The sequence below is a fragment of the Monodelphis domestica genome, chromosome 3 (assembly GCF_027887165.1).
Source record: "Monodelphis domestica isolate mMonDom1 chromosome 3, mMonDom1.pri, whole genome shotgun sequence".
In the NCBI taxonomy this organism is placed as follows: Eukaryota; Metazoa; Chordata; class Mammalia; order Didelphimorphia; family Didelphidae; genus Monodelphis; species Monodelphis domestica.
This window is the reverse complement of record NC_077229.1, coordinates 432,602,691-432,619,202: the sequence shown is the minus strand read 5'-3', so window position 1 is coordinate 432,619,202 and position 16,512 is coordinate 432,602,691. Positions and strand designations below refer to the sequence as shown.

At 38.7% G+C, this 16,512-nt stretch overlaps 1 protein-coding gene and 1 long non-coding RNA gene across 6 annotated transcripts in view; one reads left to right on the top strand and one right to left on the bottom strand.

The window, feature by feature from the left end:
* WDR7 (WD repeat domain 7) overlaps window positions 1-12,831 on the bottom strand; it is a 579,662-nt gene extending 566,831 nt beyond the window's left edge. For 3 of the 5 annotated variants that reach the window (XM_001366558.4, XM_016431643.2, XM_007487543.3), the window contains exon 1: window positions 6,274-6,410. The gene's annotated coding sequence lies outside the window, so the exon portion shown is untranslated. Of the gene's footprint in view, window positions 1-6,273; window positions 6,844-12,542 lie in introns of those variants that run through there. The other 2 variants (XM_007487542.3, XM_001366509.4) reach the window with 2 other exon arrangements.
* Window positions 6,815-9,295, top strand: LOC130458492 (uncharacterized). Its single transcript, XR_008917845.1, has 2 exons — window positions 6,815-7,227; window positions 8,421-9,295. It is a non-coding gene; the product is annotated as an uncharacterized LOC130458492 (long non-coding RNA).
* Window positions 12,832-16,512: the final 3,681 nt, after the last annotated feature.

Here is a 16,512-nt window from a genome sequence, read left to right as displayed (position 1 = left end):
TCTAAGACAGAAGGTAGTTTGTTTGTTTTTTTTGTTTTGTTTTGTTTTAAAGTAAAAAGAAGTTTTGTATTGGTTCCTAGAGCTAAAAAGGAGCCACTATAATTTAGTGAATGGGGTGGAGAGGGGCTCAGCCTGCATTTGGTCACACCTGTGCTTTAAAAAGATCAATCTGAAAAAATAAAAATAAAATAATTTTTAAATTAAAAAAAATTTTTTTTAAAGATCAATTTGACAGTTAAGTGGAATAGAATGGCAAGCTACTGATGGAAGGAGACCAATCAGTAGGCAACTGCAATAGTCTAGGCAAGAAGTAAGAGGGTCTCCATCAGATATCGTGTCAGAAGAGAGAAGGTATATATCAGCTTGGTTGAAGGTTTTCAAGTTGCATGCCCCCAAACTGAAACTTCAAGCTGCCTGTGAGCCACACCCCATCCGACTCCCCCCACCCCCATTATTCCAGAGAGTGGAGGGAGGAAGTGCTCATTTTAGGTGGTTGGACAGAGGTGCTGAGCATGAAAGTGAAAGAAAATTGAGCAAGGATTGAAGTCAATGGTGGGCAGGCAGAGAAAGAAAATTTATAGAAGCTACCTTAAACAGGATGCCCAAAAAGGATATAAATTCAAGAGACTAAAGAGCCTAGGAAGAAACTTTAAAGATAAAAAGACTAGGGTTCAAAGGAATTAACATTTTTGTTCAAAGTCCACAGGTTAGAAGAATGGCCCAGGGTTACAGAGTTGGAATGTAAAAGAATCAAGATGCAGGCCAGATATCAAATCAATGTTGTTGTTCAGGCATTTCAGTCATGTCTGACTCTTTGTGACCCCATTCCTGGCCAATATAATAGACTGGCTTGCTATTTCCTTCTCCAGCTCGTTTTTACACATGAAGAAACTGAGGCAAAGAGGGTTAATTGACATGCCCAGGGTCACATAGCTAAGAAGTGTCTGAAGCCAGTTCTGAACTCATGTACTCCTGACTCCAGGTCCAGCACTCTATCCATTGTTCCATCTAGCTGCCTCTCTTTCCATCAAACTAAGATAGATATCCTGATCTGAGAATGGAAAAAAGGTAGAATGTTTTTTTAAAAACTCAACATGAGTTGTTATACTGTACTGCCTACTCACAATTGGTCAACCTGTACAGAATGTGTAACCTTGGATTTCCCATTACATAGTATACTTTTTTGGTACCATATACAGCTAAGCATATAATGAATCAAATGATGGGAAGAACTAAGGAAAAGGGTCACAGGCCAGTTTAATGAGAACTCCCTTTACATTCCTAGGGCCTAGCAATGGTAACTGCCTACTTGACAGTAGTTGACTATCCAACTCTTCATTTCTCACCAGCCTTGCCTATTTAATTCATTTTTACCATCATCATTCCCTTCCTTTCTCCCCAAAGGAAAAATTCATCAGCCAGAAAACTTATCATCAAGGACACTGTATCAGTTCTGATACTCAAACTTCATGAGCACACTCATTGATTCTTTTCCTCTAATTGAAAGGCTAGAAGGCAGAAAACCAAAAAACTTCTCACAAAACTCTATTTTAAAGAGTGCCTAGAAACCCAAACAACTCTTCATTTCCCAATGACCCAGCTCCTTTACTTAGATGCCACTATCATCATGGCCCCCTCCATGACCTTTTCAGCTTCTTTTTGTATTGTCTTCCCTACCTTCCTGTAAGCTTCTTGAGGAAAGTTTTTCTTTTTTCTTACATGTACCCCTAGTACTTAACACACAGACTTCCTGGTACATAGAAGCTAAATAAATGTGTATCATATCATATTATATAGAGAGGACTACAGAAAGCCCCTTATTCTTAGAGGTATCCTTGGCACTTTTACTATTTATCACTCCTAACTCTAGCTAACTAGCTAACTCCTAACTAGCTAAAAGAGACATGAAATTCAGTCTATAAAAAACTGAGCAACTGTGTCTTTCTACTATAAAAACTCAACCAACATGTTCACCTGTTCCCTGACATAGGTTGACTTGCCTCAGCAACTGCAAATTTTACATTTCTTTCAAATTCCTACTCAAGTCATCTTTCCTATATGTACTCTTCCTTAATTAGTGTAGTCCATCCACAATAAGCTTTCTTTTCAGAATTCCTAAAGAACTTTTAGCCTTTAAAAAATCTTCCTGTCACTATAACAAGGGCTAAAAGCGGGCAAGAAAATGTAGAATCCATTAAAAGTACATATTCATCATCACCACTTTATATTCTAAATTATTCCCTACAGTTGAAAAAAGTCAGTTGGATACTTTGTTAACATTAGCTAAAGTATATAACTCACTTAAAGAGTTAAAATCTATCTTTGAACTTGGACAATACTCTTCTACTTAAAAATATCCATTTTTTCAAAAAGTGGGTTACTATATAAAAAAATTGGCCAGGGGGCAGCTAGGTGGCTCAGTGGATTGAGAGCCAGGTCTAGAGACAGGAAGTCCTAGGTTCAAATCTGACCTCAGACACTTCCTAGCTGTGTGACCCTTGACAAGTCACTTAACCTCCATTGCCTAGCCCTTACTACTCTTCTGCCTTGGAACCAATCCACAGTAAATACATACATACATACATAAATGTATGAATAAATAAATAATAAATGAAATTAGCCAATGGTGACTATCAGGGCCTGAATATCTAATTACATTTCTACAGCAACTAGAAGGCACAGTAGATATAACTTAGAATCAGGAAGATCTATATTCTTGAGTTCAAATCTAGCCTCAGACACTTAGAAGCTATGTGACTCTGTTAATACAATTTGCCTTAGTTCCTCATCTGTAAAATGAGCTAGAAAACCCCCAAAGGGGTATAGGAAGAGTTTAAAACAACTGAACAATAATAAAAAAAAATTACATTTCTATTCTGAAGAAAAATCAAGTAAAAAAAGTTTTGCTTTGATTAAAATCATCAATAAATTAAAATTAACCTTGATTTCACAGGTTATGAATTTCATAACAGGGGTCAATTTTCATGCCTTTAATAATTTTTATCAACATAATTTTTATCAACAGTATAAAAAGTCAACTTTTCTAGTTAGAATTCACAGTAAGTACATTTACTCAATCTATATGATTAATCATCATGTTTAAAAACTGGCATTTTCTGTAGCAAAGGACAGTCTACAAAACAATTTAGATACTTTCCAATGTGAGCCTTGTAATGAAGTAGGTACTAGATATTATAAAATTCCTATTTTACAGTTGCGGAAACAAGCTAGGAGAAGTTTAAATGCCTTGCCCATGATCACCCAGTTCCAAAGTCTTGGATCCAGGATTTTGGAAGCAAGGCTTCCCAGAATCCAAAGTCAGGCTCTTCTTGAAACCACAGCTTCCTCAGGGCTAACATACTAATCAGCTGATGTCAATCACTGATCAGATAACCAATTACATTATAAGTAATGGCAGTTGGCCTGATTGAGGGGTCTTAACCCATCCAAAGCAAGTTGGTTCTGGCTGGCTAAGTGATTCTTTGGTCAGATATGCTCTCACTTTCCCAATTAACAGGAGACTTTTTTTATGTCTCTCTGGTATAAATCCTAAAGAAAAGAACAAGGTAGCTTAGCAAAATCCACCAAGCTGCTGATCAATGATGGGCACTAGTCATTCACAAATACTGCATATCTATACACAAAGATCAAATTATTATAAGTTTGAAAGCTATAAGAATTAGGATAGCTAAACTAAGATAAATTGGTAACAAGCAAGGAACTTATGGTTTTCAGACAGTTTGCTAGCTATCGGACCTCCACAAAATAACCTTGAGCACTTCACAACTTTTTTCTACAAAGCACAGACCTAATCAGTGTCCCATAACATTTACAGGCATCATTAACCAAAGCAAATAATCTTTATTGTTTAATGTGAGGCAAAATGTCAAATAAGAAATAATTCACATTTAAACAGTGTGTTAGAATTTCCAAGACACTTTCTTAACAATTATGTGTGGCAAATACTGAAAGTATGTCTCATTTTAAAAGTAATAAAATGGATATCTCAAAACTTTAGTGACTTGTCCAAGTTCACAACGCTGGCAGAGATGTCCAAATACTCTGATTCTAAATTCAATGTTCTTGACATTATATGATAATATCTTATAATACTTTCTGTCCTATGAATACCAAAATGGGAGGATGGATTCAAAAGAGCTTTAAAAATACAAAATATGAAGACCTAACTCTACAATCCTGGGCAACATTAACTCCACACTGTAAACTAGCTAACCAAAAGCTGAATCAGTAAGAAATATAATCCCAAAGAAAGTCTTAAATTCTAGGTATAAATTTACATGCAAAATAATTTCCCCACACTCTACATTTAGACCTATCTTGCCTATATCTAAAACGTAATTGGCTTAAGAGAAGGTACCAATCTTCTTTTTTAGACAGCCTAAATCACTCCACTGTTACTGTTAACCTCTGTTAAATTTATGTCTGTAGCATTTATGGAGTATGGTTTGTTCACATTGCATGCTGGCACGAAGTAGGAATTCAATTTGAAATAAGATCTGGGTTCAAATGTCCATTAACCTTACAAAAATGGAAGTCACTTGACTCTTTTGGGTCTCAATCTCCTCATATGTAAAACAAGGTGTTTTGTATCAAATGATCTTGAAGGTTCCTTCTAGTTCTAAATCCTACATTTCTATGACCACCTAACCAAAATAAAGTTAAAAAAGGAAATTGAAAGAATTCTCTCTATCCCTGGAAACTGTGTGATATTAACACTATACTAAGGATCACTTCTTCAAATGTTTTCAACCCAAAAGCAAGTACTAAAATTTAAGTAAGGTGTCAAAGAGCAAAGTGCTCAGTGATTTTACTCCTATTTCTTTTCAATATGTTTAGCATTACAGTCATCTATAAATCAAGAATAGAAGATAGTGAAATGAACTTTATACAGTCAAGAATACTATAAAAATTGATTTTGAGAAGAATTATGTTGTAATAAACATCTCTAAATAGCTATTCAGGTCACTCTTTTCTCATCTACATCTAAAAAATCCTTCATTTTGGATATTTTAACAACTATTCGAGTTCTAATAATGAATGCATTTTAAATACATATGCTCCCAGATTACTTAAAAATATACTTCTTTGTTCACATTTGACTGAATAGCTTATGAAATGAGGGAAAAAACTAGATCTCACATGTAAATTTTATTTAAGAATTTAATAGATTTCTTACAATGTATTTTAGTCACTGCAGTCCTAAGTTCACAAATGTAACTTAAGGAGGTAAACTCTGGATCTATGACTCATCCCAGATATTACACAGAACAGCATCTGCTGTCATTGCCACTGACTGTACCCAAATTCAAGTCACAAGACCACAGATTTGCAGCAGGAAAGGAAGTGCTGGGGTTATCTAGTACAATCCTTTTCATTTTAAAGATAGGGAAACTGAAACACAGGGAGGTCGAATGACTCTAGATCCATTCTTTTTTCCCCACTCTACCAAGTCAAAACCCTGGGTATGCAATTATCCTACCAAAACCTCAATGGCAGCCACCAAACAGCACACCTTTGACCTAAGAACCTATTGAACAGCAAGTGATGTAAATAAACCATAAGGTAAAAACCCAAATTTAAAAACCAAAGGTTATTGTAGCACTGGTCTCAATATAAAAACTTCTGCAACCTGTGGTCTATCAGCGAGTGAAACAGAGATGTCAAATGTCACCTCAGACCTGTGGCGGACTGACAAACATCTGAAGTATGAAACGATTTAAAAAAAAAAAAAATCTTAATCCTGGCAGTGTATATCTCAAAGCTCCATCTTTAGGTGAGGCCAAATCACCAACAGGCAACTGAGACCTGAACCCCAATACAAGGTGACTCAAAGGCACCATCTGACTTGCCTAAATAATATCCCCCCCACCCCCAACTCGTCATCACGACTAGCAGCATCAACACCTGGAAACTGAAAATCACTACAAAGTGTCCAAGGGCAACCCTGCACCTTCTAATCCCCCGAAACAAACGTGGCACTCGCCAAGAAAGGAAGACACGCGACCCCGAGGCAAGCCTCAATCACACCGAATAAACAGAGGTGCCCACTGGATGCCTAGCACAGAGCTTGGCTGGCGGCCTGAAACCACCGAGTGAGAAACCACAAGGAGGGGTTGCGGTGGGGGGGGGGGGAGGGGGGAGGAGAGAGGGAGCATGCCAATGACAGCTGGCAACTGCTTCCTGATGTAGTGGGACTTCTGATCTCTGACCCGCTCGGGTCAGCAGAGCCATCCATCCCCGAAGCTGAATTACCTTCTCAAGTCTCAGCTCACGTCGCGGATTCGCCCCGACCCCCAGCCGCCGATCCCCCGGGAAATGAGAGCAGCGAGAAGTCCCGGGGACCGAGGGATGCGCGGGCGGCACCGGTGGACTCCGGCTTCTGCCCAGCCGAGGTCCTCGGGCGCCCGCCGGACTGGAAAGAGCTGTGACCGTGGCTGCTGCAGCAGCCGCCGTTGCAGTAAATCAGCTGACAGCGGCCCCAACCGCCGTGACTATCACCGCGACTGTCGCAAAAACGGGGTAAAAAAATACCCACGGCTTCCCCACGCCCAGAGACACAGTCCCGGTCTGATCGACGGCTGCAGGACCCAGCCGGGTTGCCATAGAAATGGAGCGGAAGAGGTCTTCCTTCCTCCCCTTAACCACTGGCACCCTCCCCGCCCCTCCTCCTTCGGGAGTCTCTAGTTCCTGAGCCCCCTCCCTCCTTCGGGTGAACTTTGGGCAGAGGAGGTCGTCGCTGCCATCTTTGTTGTGGGAAGTGGCTCTAGAGCCTTAGAGGGGACTCATGAAAGCCATGAGAGCGGAAGGGGCGGTTCTTGGACTGAATGGGAGGCGGGGCCCTTGGGCGGGGCTTCCGCTGCAGAAGTGGGCTAACGCTAGGGGTGGAGACTGGAGTGCTTCCCTGGCCCTTTCCCCCTCGATAGTTTCGGCACCTTTTGGCCCCGCCTACCCCGGGGCCCTAGAAACGAAGGAGTTTTGTTCTCTGATAAATGCCCTGTGGTGGCATCATGCCTCATCAGTCCATCAACGAGCATTTATTAACTTAGTGATTAATGCTCTGCCCTGCGCTGAAGATACTAAAGCAAAAACTCAATTCCTGCCCTCCAGGAGATCACAGTCTAATTAGGCAGACAACTTGCCAAAGACTAGTGTAAAATAATCTGAGAAGGAATACCAGGATACCTGGTATTGACTCCAAGACGGAAGGTAAGGGTTTAAAAAAAAATTTAAAAAGAAAAATCAATACTATGTATTGGTTCCAAGGCAGAAGAGTGGTAAGGGCTAGGCATTTGTGGTTAAATGACTTGTCCAGGGTTACACAGCTAGGAAGTGTCTGAGACTAGATTTGAACCCTGTCCCCAGGTCTGACTCTCAATCTATTGAACCACCCAATTGACCTGCCCATCCTCCTTTGTTTTTGAGCCTAGAATAAGGATAAACACTGAGGTGAAGCTAGCCGCCTCTGCCTTACATTCTTGCTGCCATGGCAAAGATCTCTACTCGCCTTATACTTTAATCAAAAAGAATGTTTGTGTGGAGGGGTGGGGCAGTATGGATATGAGTATGGTTATGTGGATAGCTATGTTGTGAAGTAGATAGAGCTTAGAGTCAGGAAGACTCTTCTTTCTAAGTATAAATGTGGCCTCAGACACTTAAAAGATGTGTGCCCCTGGGCAAGTCACTTAACACTGTTTGCCTCAGTTTCCTCATATATAAAAGGAACCAGATAAGGAAATGGCAAACCACTCTAGTATCCTTGCCAAGAAAAGCCCTAATGAGGTCACCAAGAATCAAACACAACTGAAATGACTTAACAACTCCAAATATTCATATGTATGCATAGATAATAGAGAAAAAATATACTCAACCACATCAACTGCAAAGCCAGTTTTACTTGAACACTCCCAGAAAAGGGAACTCATTCCCTTATAATAAAGCTGATTTATTGAGTTCAAAACTGCTATCTTAAACTTACACCCATTGGTCCTGATTCTTTCCTCTTGAATTACATGGAACAATTCCAAGCCTTACCTTCTATGACCTTTCACTAATATTAGAAGAATATAGGGAAAGGACAAATTAACAATGTTCTTAAAATCTCTGAATAATAGAGTAAAATTTCTGTTCAACAAATAACATTGTAATTCCCCTAAAATTTCAGAATTCATTTTGACTAATGCCATCAAAATTGTTAAATGATTTTCCTATTTCTAAGAGTCTCTTTAGAGGAGGTTATATAGGATAGTCATCTCCCATCAACACTGGAAACTTTGGGTCTCTTCAAGAAAAATAGTCCTTTAGGGATTGAATCTGTTAGGAAGCAACAAATTGTAATTTGGATGATCTTTCATTAGCACAAACATCTAGTGGCCTTCACAGTGGCTTTCTATTTGTTACAGGGTGACCAGGGGTGCCCCTTGATCTGCAGGACTGAGGTCTTACCCAAGAACCTGGGTAGGTGCTTTAGTCTCTTCCATTGGGAAATGTATTCTGGACCCTTTTTACAGAATATTGAGATGATGCAGCTACTACTGATTGGTCACCAGGGACAAAGCTTGCGGGAAGACTCAGAATGAGGAGGAGATGACCTTTAAAGAGAAACTGAGTGGATAGAAACAGATTGATCTTTCTTTTGCAACTCTTCCAGCATTTCTCACATGAGCTTCCAGGAAAGGCAACTCCTCCCACCCCAGCAGCAATGGCAACTATAGGCTCAGATCAATTGGAATATGTTCTTACTTAGGTGAGCCTAAATCTTTGGTCACCTGCTTTCGTTTTCTGTTGTTTTCCCTGGGCAGAGGCCAGTGACAAGCAATCCTAAGACATGGCAGTTTCCAGTTTGGGCAGTAACCTTAGGAGTTCAAACGATCAAGCAAAGCAAGAGTTTCATAGAAAGTAATTCTTGAAAAAGCAAAGTTCCCAGAGAAGAACAAGGATCCCTGGATAATACTATAGCTGAAAGTCTTAAAAGAGCCAAAGCCATGTCTGGTTGATCAAGGAATTTTCACCTTCTAAAGTTCAGAATACAAATCTGAGATTTAAGTGAAATATCTATTTCATCAGTCCCAAAAAACATTATAATGTGTTGTGGGGGCTTTTAAAAATGTTTCTATATTTGCTAATATATGCATATCAGTTTTTGTGTTTTAAGTATTTTCAGCAATAGAGGAAATAATTCACTATCCTATATGTGATATTGAATACGTTTTTCAAGAAAGGATGCCATTATCCACCTTTGAGTAATCCATTAAAGATGAGCCTTACCAAAACTAAACTGTAAAGATTTCCTTGGAGTTACTTCAGCATGGAATCAATGAGCTAAAGAGAAAAACCCTTTTTGCCCCCCTCTTAAAATGAATTTGGGCCATGTGGGTCGAGAGCTCATTTTGGAAAGGAAAGTCCCTGGGCCTTGGGTCTCATTTTGCAATAAAAAAATTCAAAAGAAGTTTAACATGTTATCATTCCCCCTATACCCTACTGTCCTCCTAATCTCTCTGTTTTTAGCAAGGGCACCACCATTCTTCCTGACACCCAGGTTTTCATGCTCAAAATGGGGGTTAAGTGACTTGCCCAGGGTCACACATCTGGGAAGTTTCTGAGACCAGGTTTGAACCTAGGACCTCTCCTCTCTAGGCCTGGCTGTCAATCTAATGAGCTACCCAGCTGCCCCCTCTCACAACTTTTACCAGGGAGAGAATCCTCAATGATCATGAAAGATGAAATAAAACAATTTTCACCCCAGAGTTTTTTATAAATTACATGAAGACAACTTGGTAAAGAATGAGAAATTATTTGCATAAAAATCACCAACAAATAACATTTATGGCATCCAAAATGCAGAGGAAGTTCACAATCAAAAAACATTTTTTATGTTCCTACTACCTGCCAGGTTCTATATAAATACAAAATTGAGAGTCTGCCTTCTAGTACCTTAATTCTACAAGATAGATACATGTTCACAAATGAGTGAATCCATGAAATGTGCAAAATAAATATAGTAAAGTAGAAGAGACCCTAAGAAATAGGGGAATCAGAGAAGGCATATTGAGTAACAACTGAGCTCATTTTGAAGGGATTTAGGACTCCCAAGAGACAGAGTTAAAGAGAAAGAGCATGCAGGGAATGGGTGGACAGTCTTTATGAAAGCAAAGAGGCAAAAAGATGGAATATTATGTAATAGGAACGGCAAAGAGGCAAAACTTGACTGAAATAAGAAGGAATAATATAATGCTTACTCAATCTAGAAAGAAAAACTTATCAGATCTGTTCTTTAGGACTAGGGTTAGGGTTAGGAACAGCTAGAGGCTTCCAAATGCCTCCTTGTAGGTCAAGTTAGAGAAAATCATCTTTCGAATTAGATCAGACAGCTTCACATAGTTTATATCCAGTACTAATAATTTTAGATTTTCAACTCTTTTTCTGTACTCCATGAAGATAATGGAATTCATTCGTATAAGGGAATAAAGGAGAGACTGGCCAATGAGCCCAGTTCTTTTGCATATGTGCAGAATACTCTACTGGTGCAATCATCACATGGACTTTAGAAACATGTGGAGATATTTTTTCTAGCCTGGTTGTTAAACTGAACTTGGGAATGTTTACAGAAGAAGCTAACAATGCCTTTGGGTAAGAAAAGAGGCCTCTCAAGCCTTAATCTTCCCACCTGGACCCACATGTGGTTTTTAGAATATGAGGTTCTGATTTTGTCTCATGTGTTTGTTTTTTCTTGCTCTTAGGTGAAGAAATATTAGACTAGACCATGACCTTGTGAGCCTCAAAAGGTTAAGAAAGAAAAAGTGAGTCATCAGAAGTCTTGGAACTGGTGTCCATTTCAGATTTTGTGTATAACTGAGCCTAGTGAGAAGCAAAGTCCTGAACAGCCTGCTTCACTCAAGCTCTTCCCAATTTTATGTCATCTGTAATTTTATAGAGATGCCTTATATGGCCATTATTCAGATTACTGAAAAAGATGTTAAGCAGTACAGTTAAAAGTTAAATAGCTTTGATTCTTAAGGCATGCTGTTCATATATCAAATCAACCTTTTTATTTCTCACTAAATGATTCCTTTCTTTCCCACATAACTTCCTCAACCCATCCTCTCAACTGAGGACCATTTCGTACCAAGAATATTGAGACTGTTTATTGTGAGCTTCTTCTCTATGCTATATCATAATTCCTAAGATAATCTTTTAATGCTAATATCTGATGAAAAGATGGCCCTATACTTACCAAGGTCAACCTCTCTAAACATGTTCTTTTTTTTTTTACTATTTTAATTGATTTTTTTTTTTCAATTGCATGTGGAGGAGGGTGGAGCCAAGATGGCAGCTTAGTAGCAGGGAAAGCTGAACCCGCTCTAACAAGCCTTCCAGATCAATTACAGGTAGAAACAATTTTTGACAACTGTTTTCTGACATTTTTTTGGTTTAGATTCTCCCTCTCCCTTCCTTCCTCTCCCACCCAAAGGCAGTAAATAGTCTGATAGGCTATATCAGTGCTTCTGTGCAATACATATTTGCATATTCCCTGTGCTGTGATGGAAGACACATATACATATACACATGCCCACGTAGGAAAACACTGAAACGACCTATAATGCGGACACACATAGAGACGCACAAAACAAACATTAAACACAGACTGAAGGAAGCATGCTTTTAAAAATTAAGGAGTTTACTCAAGATCTTGAGGAAGAAAAAAAAGGAGGAAGAAGAAATGAAAAAATCCATCTTGCTTTTTCCAAAGTGCTGTCTCTTTAGATACTGTGAGCAGTGAAGAGAAACTTTTGCTCCAGGAGCCTTAAGCATAAACATTTGAAGATGCGGGTGACAAGGGACTGAAAGAGGGGACCCTCCCTGCTAGAACTGAGGATCTGGGGGTCGTGAAGAGGGAAAAGGAGGACCCTTCATTCTCATCCAATTACTCCTCCCTCCCCTAAGTGGAGAAAAATTCTTCAGAGAAGGGGGAGGAGAAGGAGGAGGAGCTGTTGGTGGCTACCTAATCAGAATGGTAAAACCCCAACCAAGATTGTTGTTCCTAGCTGCCTCACCTTCTAACACAGCCTCCTCTCCTCGGGGGTCTCTCCTCTTCAAGATCTGGGTTTGACACTGAAATCTTAAGGATTTCATCTTTAGAATTCCCTTTAGACAATGAAGGTGTCTTTTCAGTTGCAGATAGGTTAAAAACAGTCTGCACAAGACAGGTCGTCCCTTCATCTGGGAACCACAGACTACATATTTGAATAAAATCCAAGAATTTAGCCAACTGTGGCTTGCTTTTCCACCCCTTTTTAAAAGGGTGTACTTTATTCTAGTAAATAGCTTGCTTTCTTTTGATTCACTATGGCCCATGATCCTTTTTCAACTTCTCAAAAAGTTCTGGATTTCCCACCTATCCTAACTATGGCTTCTCACAGCCGGTCTGCAGTATCCTAAGGCCTGGGATTCTAAAGTCATCCAACTTTGGGGAGAGCTGTCTTGTCCTGGGGGGCCTTTTTTATATTACAGGGGAAGGGGCTTACCCAGTCAGAAATTGCTCATCCGGGTGCCAGGATTTTACAAGATGAACTGCGGACTGTGAAGCAGAGGATTCCTCCTGACTGGGTGTGGCGACTTAGGTGTAATGATGATGAATGGGAGACAGCTTTCATATTCAGTCCACAGCACCAGGTTTCCCAGGATAAATTGCTCCACCTTGGCTGAGGCTTGGCTTTATTTTATAGCCTCATGATCACACATCTACTTGGCACACCGTTTCATTCTCAACATACGTTTCCATAGAACCTAAAACAGATCCAAAGCCTAAGGAAATAGTCAACAAAATAGTTACTAAGTGCAGGTTCAGAGGGTAGAATCGACACGACCCAGATATAGGTTGGGGAATTCAGAGCACAGATTTGCCAGAAGTTTTTATACCTAGAAAAGAGGGTCCTATCTAAGTGGGTATATAAGAATCCTTAGGTTGCATTTTGTAAGTGGGCTCTCCTGGTAATATTCTGAGGGGACAGAATGGGACATCTGTATTCACCCTGCAAGCATGTTGCTCTCATCTATTTTTCCTGGGGCGAAATAAGAATAATAATCATAGCAATTCCAATAATAAGGGCATGTTAATAAGGAAAGTCATTTTGCAGTCCCTGGTTTCCACATGTGACCATGTCAAACAGCGTGGTCTTTGATGGCTCCTGACAACTCATAAAGGAAATAAAGTGAACAATGGTATGCTTTGATCTACAATCAGATTCCAACAGTTCCTTCTTTAGCTATCATGAGTTCCTTGGGGTTATCTTAGAATCTTGTTTTGCTAATAATAGTTTAGTCCTTCACAGTTGATCATTGTATAATATTTCTGTTCTTTTATATGCTATTTTCCTGGTTCTGCTCAATTCACTTTGCATATAAAGCTTTCCAGGTGTTTCTGAACTCATCCTGTTCATCATTTGTAATGGCATAATAGTTTTCCATTACAAACATATACCATCACTTGTTCAACCATTCCCCAATTGATGGATACTCACTCAGTTTCCAATTTTTTGCCACTACAAAAAGAGCTTCTAAAAACATTTTTGTACAGGTAGGTCCTTTTCCCTTATTTCTTATCTCTCTGGGATAGACCTGTAATGGTATTACTAGGTAAAAGAGTACATACATAGTTTTATGGCCCTTTGGGCATGCTTCCATATTGCTCTCTAGAATGGTTTTATCAGTTTACATTTCCACTAATAGTGTATTAGTGTTCCAATTTTCCCATATCACCTCCAGTGTTTATTGTTTTTCTTTTTGGTCATATTAGCAGTGATTTGGAGCATTCCTCATATAACTATAGCTAGTTTTAATTTCTTCATCTGAGAACTCCCTGTTCAGATCCTTGGCCATTTAAGAATTTGGGAATGCTTTGTATTCTTAAAAATTTGGCTCAGTTCTCTGTGTGTTTGAGAAATGAGGCCTTTGTCAGAAACACTATAAAACTTTTTCCCAATTTGTTGTTTCTTTTCTAATCTTTGCTGCATTGGTTTTGTTTATACAGAAATTTTTTCATTTAATGTAATCAAAATTATCCATTTCATTTTCTGTAATGTTCTCTATGCCTTCTTTGGTCGTAAATTCTTCCTTTATCGCTAAGTCTGACAGGTAAACTTTTTTCATGTTCCCCCTAATTTGTTTATGGTATCCACCTTTATTTCTAGATCAAGAACCACTTTGACTTTGATTTGCTGTAGAGTAGGAGATGTTGGTTACTAATTTCTACCATATTAATTTCTGCCACATTATTTTCCACTTTTCCCAGCAGTTTTTGTCAAATAATATGTCTCTTCCCCCAATACCTTGGATTTGGGGGATTTATTGAAACTAGATTACTAAGATCATTAACTACTATGTGTTGATTTCTTAACCTTTTCCATTGATCTACTACCCTGTTTCTTTCAAATTGTTTTGATGAATACTGCTTTATAGTATGCTGAGGTCTGGTATGGCTAGGCTTCTTTCCCTCATTTTTTTTGTCATTAATTCCCTTGATGTTCTTGACCTTTTTGTTTTTTAATCTCTTTGGGATATAAACATAGTAATGGAATTACTGCATCAGAGGGCATGTACTATTTTATAGCCCTTTGGGCATAGGTCCAAATTGCTCTCCAGAATGATTGAATCAAATCACAACTCCCCTTAAGTGCATTAGTGTCTCAATTTTCCCACATGCTTTCTAAGTTTTGTCATTTTCCTTTTCTGTCATAATAGCCAATATGATGGGAGTAGTATCCTAGAGTTGTTTTGAATTTGCATTTTTCTAATTAATAGTGTTTTAGATTCTTTTGTTATATGACTATAGAGACCTTTGATTACTTTGAGAACTCCCTGTTCATATCCTTTGAACATTTTTCAATTGGAAAATGATTTGTATTCTTATACATTCAACCCATTTCTCTATATATTTAAGAAATGAGGCCTTTATTAGAGAAGTTCCTTATAAAATTTTTTGCACCATTATGATTACTGTGTATTACTCTTTATCCTGTTCCCCCTTGTTTAGTTTTCTGACCACTGCCTCCTCCAATTTACCTTCTTTTCTATTAGCCCGCACTCCCTTCTCTTATCCACTTCTTCTACTTTCCTATAGGGTAAGATAGATTTCTGTGCCCAATTGATTTTGCATGTTCTAACCTCATTGAGCCAATTCTTATGATAGTAAGTTTCATGTGCCCCATCTCTCCCACCTTCCACTGTGAAAGCTCTTTTATGTTGATAATTTACTCACCGGTTTTCCCCTCCACTTTCTCTAAATGCATTCCTCTTTTTCATGACTTAATTTTATTTTTTTAGATATCATCCTATCATATTTAATTCACACCCTTGCCCTCTGTCTATGTATACTAACTCTAACTGCCCTAATAATAATAAAGTTCTTAAGAGTTATAAGAATCATCTGCCTATAAGTCGGGATATTAATTCATTGCTGGTGGAGTTGTGAACTGATCCAACCATTCTGGAGGGCAATTTGGAACTATGCCCAAAAGGCGCTAAAAGACTGTCTGCCCTTTGATCCAGCCATAGCACTGCTGGGTTTGTACCCCAAAGAGATAATTAGGAAAAAGACATGTACAAGAATATTCATGGCTGCATTCTTTGTGGTGGCAAAACATTGGAAAATGAGGGGATGCCCTTCAATTGGGAAATGGCTGAACAAATTGTGGTATATGTTGGTGATGGAATACTATTGTGCTCAAAGGAATGTTAAAGTGGAGGAATTCCATGGGGACTGGAACAACCTCCAGGAAGTGATGCAGAATGAAAGGAGCAGAACCAGGAGAACATTATACACAGAGAATGATACACTGTGGTACAATTGAATGTAATGGACTTCTCCATTAGTGGCAGTGTAATGTCCCTGAACAACTTGGAGGGATCTATGAGAAAAAGCACAATCCATATTCAGAGGAAAAACTGTGGGAATAGAAACACAGAAGAAAAACAACTGCTTGATTACATGGGTCGAGGGGATTTGGGGTTGTAGACTCTAAATGAACATCCTAATGCAAAGACCAAAAACATGGAAATAGGTTTTGGTCAAGGACACGTGTAATATCCAGTGAAATTATATGTCAGCTATGGGAAGGGTGGGGAAGGGGAGAGAGGGAAATAATATGATACTTGTAACCAAGGAATAATGTTCTAAATTGACTAAATTAATTAATTTTTTAAAAATCTGCCTATGTAGGTATGTAAACAGTTTAACTTTCTTGAATATCTTTGATTTTTCTTTCCTGTTTGCCTTTCATATTTGAGAGTCAAATTTTCCTTTCAAGTCTGATCTTTTTATCAGGAATATTTGAAATTCCTTTATTTCACTGAATACCCATTCCACCCCACCAAGGATCATGCTCAGTTTTGCTGGGCAAGTAATTCTTGGTTGAAATCTTAGCTATTTTGCACTATGAAATATAATATTCCTGTATGTGACAAGGAAATCACTTTAAAAGACTGATATATATATTA